Below are 6,170 nucleotides of genomic sequence, written 5' to 3'. Positions count from 1 at the left end.
TGTTTTGCACAGACTGGGCAGATCATTTCTTCTGAACTTCATACCACTGGTATCTTGGAGAAAACATTGACTCCTATTTTATTCACAGCTGAGTGAAATGAAACCTTCAGTTAATTGTGGATTTGATGAGATTGAATTTTTTGTTTTATTTTGTTTTAAACTCCTGTCTACTAAAAACATACTGGTAAGATGCTACCAGATAAAATGTAATTTAGTTTTATCCTTTTGGTTGAACATCTTATGTTAAATATTCCAGTTTCACTGTTGCTGATTTTTGCATCCTCCTGGGTATGCAAAAAAGTTTGTACTTATTAAGCTTAGAAAGTAAAGTAAACTGATTTAAATGGTTTGTTTTACTGTTCAGTTTGTTGAAATATATTATTAAGTACTGTACAATGAAATTATTTAAATTTTAATATGATTTAAACTTTTTAAAAATAAAAATATTTTGAGTAATAAGATTTTGTAATTTTTTTTGTCTCTGAATACTTAACGAAACATTAAATTACACCTAACTTATATTCGCTTTTAATTCTGTCATGTATACTCAGTGAACTTTCAGTGAGTAATTCAATTTTTGATACTCAAAATCTCTTCATTTTTGTTCCATTAATAAATAATGTAGTAGTTGAGATATATCTAATCTCCCCAGTTAGATTTCTTTGCTGTTATAACAGTTTGTAATACCTCAGGCATACTAGTAGTAAGTAATTCTTTGTAAGGCATATTTTTAGTAAGTAACACTTCACCAAACTAGTTCTTCCCAACTTCCCTGCTATTCTCATTGGTTCCCAATTTAATCTGGCTGGAAACTCTGAATCCTCTTCTTTCTCTTGTAATTCCTACCCTGCCATTACCAAATCTGCTCAAATTTTCATAATGTCATTGATTCTCACTTTTTTCCCTATTCCTACTCCTGGTACATTAAGCCTAGCTTTCTCTTAAAGCATCTCAACTACCTGTCTTCCGTCTTTCAATCGACCTTGTATATCATTGCCACATCAGTCTTTATAACACATTTCCCCAGTCAACTTCACCGTAGACTCTTGATCAAAACCTATTACTGCTAGGGTTTGGGAGACCTCTAAGCTTTGGTTTCCAAATGAGTAATAATGGCATCTGTTTCATAGGATTAGTGTTGGAAGGGGTAAATGGGTTCATATAAAAAACGGTTTACTAGAGAAGCTGGTAGAGGTAGCTTTAAATGTTGGTGTCATTCATTATCCTTCCCCATTCCCTCCTATACAGACAGCCAGAAGCCTGTGATCTCTTCATTCTGCATACAACAAACTAGAATTTTTGTAAAAGAAGCAATTTTTCTTTCACCGAAATAATGTAAATAATAAAACTTAATGTGTAGGTGGTTGTTTGTGGTGACAGTAAGGTGCCTCCAAGAATTTGGAATTAAGGTTAGCCTTCTAGTCACATAATAAAAACCCAGGTCGAGAGTGTCCAAGGCCTCTGGAGAGAGAACTAAGTTAACTAACAGTTTACAGTCCATTGTAATTAGCAACGAGGAAGTCGGGTCAGTTTCAGAGAAACGGGAGGCAGAAGCCTGGTGGTGGGCGACCGTGACCTTCTGATACCCTTGGTCATGAAAAAAAAGAATGCAGAGCTGGAGGGGGGTCCTGTTTCTTGGTTTAATTTCTTAAAAATGAGACATTTAAGCACGTTACAAAGTTATAAGGATGGAATCAGCAGATAAAGAGACATTTTAAATATAGTACAGAGGGATTAACTGATAGTTTTAGGAAAGGGAATGGGGTTAGAAAACCAGAGAAGCACATTTTGCTCTTAACCTAGATAAAAGAAGGTGAGTTAAGAGTGCTAATATAAATACAAGCAAGGATCGAAAGATGAATTAATACCTTATGTTCTCTGAGAAGTAATAGGCAATGTCACTTTGGATAAGTGGAAGAGAGAACTTGAGAATAACAAAGATTGTAGTAACATTGTGGGCAATCAGAAAGGGAATTAAAGAGGGATACCACACAGCCCAGAGGGCCTAGGTAAGGATGGAAACCAAATTTATAGTGGTATCACTCTGCTTCAATTATGTCATTTTCCTCACTAGTGGGACTGGAACAACGAAGAATATGGATGAGTAGGTAATAAGAGAAAAGTTTTGCTAAAAAGGATCAGCATTTTCAGGTCTCTCTGTGAGTCATCTCCATTAACTGTAGAGTGAGAAGTTAGTCTGATGGTCACTGTCTTTCAAGATAGAATGGATGCAGCCTAAAGACCAGATTTCCTGTTGCAGGAGCATAATTGATGTCCCCAGCTACTACCCCTCTGAATATACCACTATGTTAATGCCAAAGCGACACTTCTGCAGACTCCTTCCAGCCAGTGACTGAGCATGGTAGAGGTACTTAGGCCCATTCCAGTGAGACAACTCCAACTGGCAATTTTGATTCAAAGACTTCCTGTTGGTTTGGTGGACTCTTCCTTAGAATTTTTCTGCACTCTAAGACTCTCTACCCAATCCTTACTTTTCTCTCCTTCCATATGGTCTGACCTGCAATCACAGTCTGAAGGCCCTCCCTACCTTTTCTCACCCTAATAAACCTCTAATCCCATCTGGGTATCTGCTTCTCTGCAGACCCAAACTAACACAGGATTGGAGGAATTTGAAAGTATCAGAAAATGGTTGAAATAATGAAGCAAGTGCTAGAAAGACAAATCATTTAAACTCTGGTATTAAGATACCAGAGGTGGAATGATTCTTGGTGATGACAAGGCCCAGCACCAAATAATTACAAAGATAGTTTACCAAAGGTCCTTCCATTTTTATTGGTGGCTGAGGATAATGAACGGTCATCTGGTTGGTTTGAATCCAAAAGACCTGATAAGTTTAGCTGACTATTCAAAAGGGATATTGAGAATATGGCCTGTTATCTCTGGAGAAAATTGTTCACTAAAAGAGTGAAATAGCTGCCCGTAGTTAGCTCTACTTGAGCCCATGGCGGCTAAAGGAGGCTCAGAGGGCTAAGGACTTGGGTTCTTAGAACAGGAGACTCCTTCCATGGTGTCTAAGGAGTTTTGTTTTGTTTGTTTGTTTTAATATTGGTAACTTTCCAATAAGAAAAAATTTTTTTTTCTCTTGACTGCATTTAAGGATGCAATCTAAATTCAGAGAATGATTAGGACCATCATAAGCATATTCTATACTGGTGGATTAAAAAAATGTTCTGTGTTATCGAGGAATATTACCATTTAGTCTCTTGTCTCTAAATTGTAGAATGCCATTTAGCAGGTTACTTATCTGCACCTTGGTTTTGTTTTTGTTTTTTTTCCCACATGCAAAATGAAAAAGATTTAGCTATGTAGCCTCCTCATTTGTAAAATTTTATAATTATCTGATAATATATTATCTAAAATATATCTCCTATGAAAAGAAAAATTCCTCCTGGGTCCACCACATGAGAACAGTCTTCTGGAGAGTGAAGCCAACATAGAGAAAGCAGAGCCAACACATGGAAATAGGCAGAGAGTGTTAACTGTCTCATTTGAGCCCCTGGCTCCAGCCACATCTGAAATAATACACATGCCTAAAGCCAAACAAATGCCTGAAGCCGATAAATTCCCTTTCGGTTTAAACTAGTTTGGGATAGAATCCTGTCATTTTTCAAGCAAGAATCCTAACTAATATAAATATTATATTAATAGCATTCCTACATTCCTGCAGGGACTCTTCTGAGTCTACTGAAAATTAGCACACTCAAGTGACGACTTTGGTTGGTGGCCTTCAAACCACAAACCCGGCCCTTCAATTAATAGAAAAGGAAGAATTTTATATTTCCATGCCCTGAGTATATTATTTGTGCTATTCTAAGGCTTGAAAAGGAGCCCTGGTGATGCAGTTAAAGCGCTTGGTGGCTAACCAAAAGGTCAGTGGTTCGAACCCACCAGCCACTCCTTGGGAGGAAGATGTGGCAATCTGCTTCCGTAAAGATTTACAGCTTTGGAAACTCTATGGAGCAGTTCTACTGTCCTACAGGGTCACTGTGAGTCGGAATTGATTCGACGGCAGAGGCTAAGACTTGAAAGAGCAATTCTAATTACCTGATTAGGCATATAATAGACTTTTAAAATAATTTGGTAATTCTTGGTTAAATGTTCATTGAGCTTACTACTACTACAACTGCTGGGTAATTTTGTATTAAACATTTATAGCTACGACTTAATTTACTTCTTGCTAGTAAAATAGTGTATTAAACTTTCAATTAAGGTTTATGGGGGAATTGAGGCATAACACTCTGTTCTTCTGGGTGTTCATCTGCTTATTAAAAGTGAGGGCGAGAAAGTAATGAAACAAAATGAGAAAGCGTTGATTTTTGTGTGTTTTTAAAATTCAGTTTAGATTCCTGGTGAAAACAATTATAAAGCAAATGAGTAAAGATTGTCATTAGAAACACCAAATCTCCTCCAGAAGTTAAAGACAGTTTCAGGATCATACCCAGAATTTCCTCATTATTTATAGTAAGAGATCACTACTGCATATACTATGAACCTTTCTTAATATCTTCCAGTTCTCTTTAAGCTTCCTCTTTCACCGTTTTCAAACAAGCGAAACGAGTCCACAAGAATTCATTGAGGGCAGGGTAGGATCTCAGACTATACATATTTTTTTTAATGCTAACAGTCAGCTGTCTACAGTTTCTGAATGGTCTATCATTTAGGAAAACTGGAATCTGCTGTTTGTAGTTTATCATTTAAGAAATCTGCAAGGCTGAACATGTGCATTTTACAATAGTTAAAAGATTTCCTCTTTATTAAGAAATAAAACTTAATAATCCCTCTGTTACTGCATATGTGCGATTCTCATCCTAGGATGTTATAAGTGTTGTATTATTTTGGAATTGTTATTCCATTAGCAGGGACAGATCCAGATTTTGTGAGCCTAAGGCTTACACCATGGGGGCGGGAGGGTGGTCTTTAAGATTGCAAAACTATGAATACGAATTTAAGTACAAAAGTGAATGTTTAGCATGAGAAAAGAAATCACAACAAATTATGAATTTTAAAAAGCTGACAAACACAAAGACTATAAAATCCTGAAAAATGAAGTATTACTATAACTAACTGTGATAGACCTCTGCTCTGAGATACTTTTTTTTCTTACATTTTTTTGGCTGCATACTCTGATCACTTCTTCATTGGACAACAATTTTACAGTATCCGTTCCTATAAAGCTAATTTAGTCTTTCCTGTAGCATAGTTGATTGAAACATTTTTTGTTGATAGTTTAGAAAATTTTCTTTCAGCTTCTCAACTAATTATTGGTATTGGCATGTCTCTAAGTTCCTCTGTAGTATCTCGTGCTGGTAGGGCAAAGTCAAAGAATGTCAGCCCTTTGATGTCCCTCCACATTGTTATTAGGTCTAACTCAGCCAAGTCCTCAAGGTCCCTGGTCCTCCTCACAGTCTCCACACCCTACCTCTGCCAAGTTGGTCTTAGACTGGTGAGCGAAGTGGCCATGAAGCTTGGGTCATAGTGATCCCCAAGCCGGGGCTCATTTAGGTCCTTCTTCTTTGGGTCAAATATAAACTCCAGATAATCAGTTAAGGTCCACCACGAACAGGTGGCCACAATGGACTGGTGAATGTGGAAATAGTGCTGGTAGCCTCAGAACTACTACCAGGAAATAAAGGGTGACCCCTAGGTTGGGACAGTGCTGCTCCACACTCCTGAGGCTACCGCTTTCTTCCTGTGTCCACAAGGAGAACACGCTGGGCCTTGGAAAGGGCCTCTGTAAGTGAGGTGTCCTGATGTTTAAGCTTCCTTAGCCTCTATCCACTGGGCTAAGCAAAGGACAGTGAGTAACCTGGCTTGGTAAGAAAAATGCTGTGCATGGAGTGAGCTACTTCCCAGTTTGCACAGCGCTCTTTCTCCCCACAGCTGGAGCTCAAAGATCCCCAATTCCAGTCTCAGTACCTAAGATCTAACTCAGGAAATATTTACATAATTCCAATCTTACATTCTGGAACTCAACATCAAGTTATCGTGGCTTCAAATAGCATCTCAGTAACTGAAACACCACCTTCTTTTTATGCCTCCAACCTTCAGTTGGGGAGCTCATGCCTTCTCTTGCTGGTGCATTGCGTGCCCGCGCCCAGTGCCGCCCTTAGATTCATGAGAGACACAACCTAAGGGAGCAGGGACTGAGA

This window comes from Trichechus manatus, unplaced genomic scaffold (assembly GCF_000243295.1).
Source record: "Trichechus manatus latirostris isolate Lorelei unplaced genomic scaffold, TriManLat1.0 scaffold00039, whole genome shotgun sequence".
Classification (NCBI taxonomy): Eukaryota; Metazoa; Chordata; class Mammalia; order Sirenia; family Trichechidae; genus Trichechus; species Trichechus manatus.
This window is presented reverse-complemented; position numbering follows the sequence as displayed.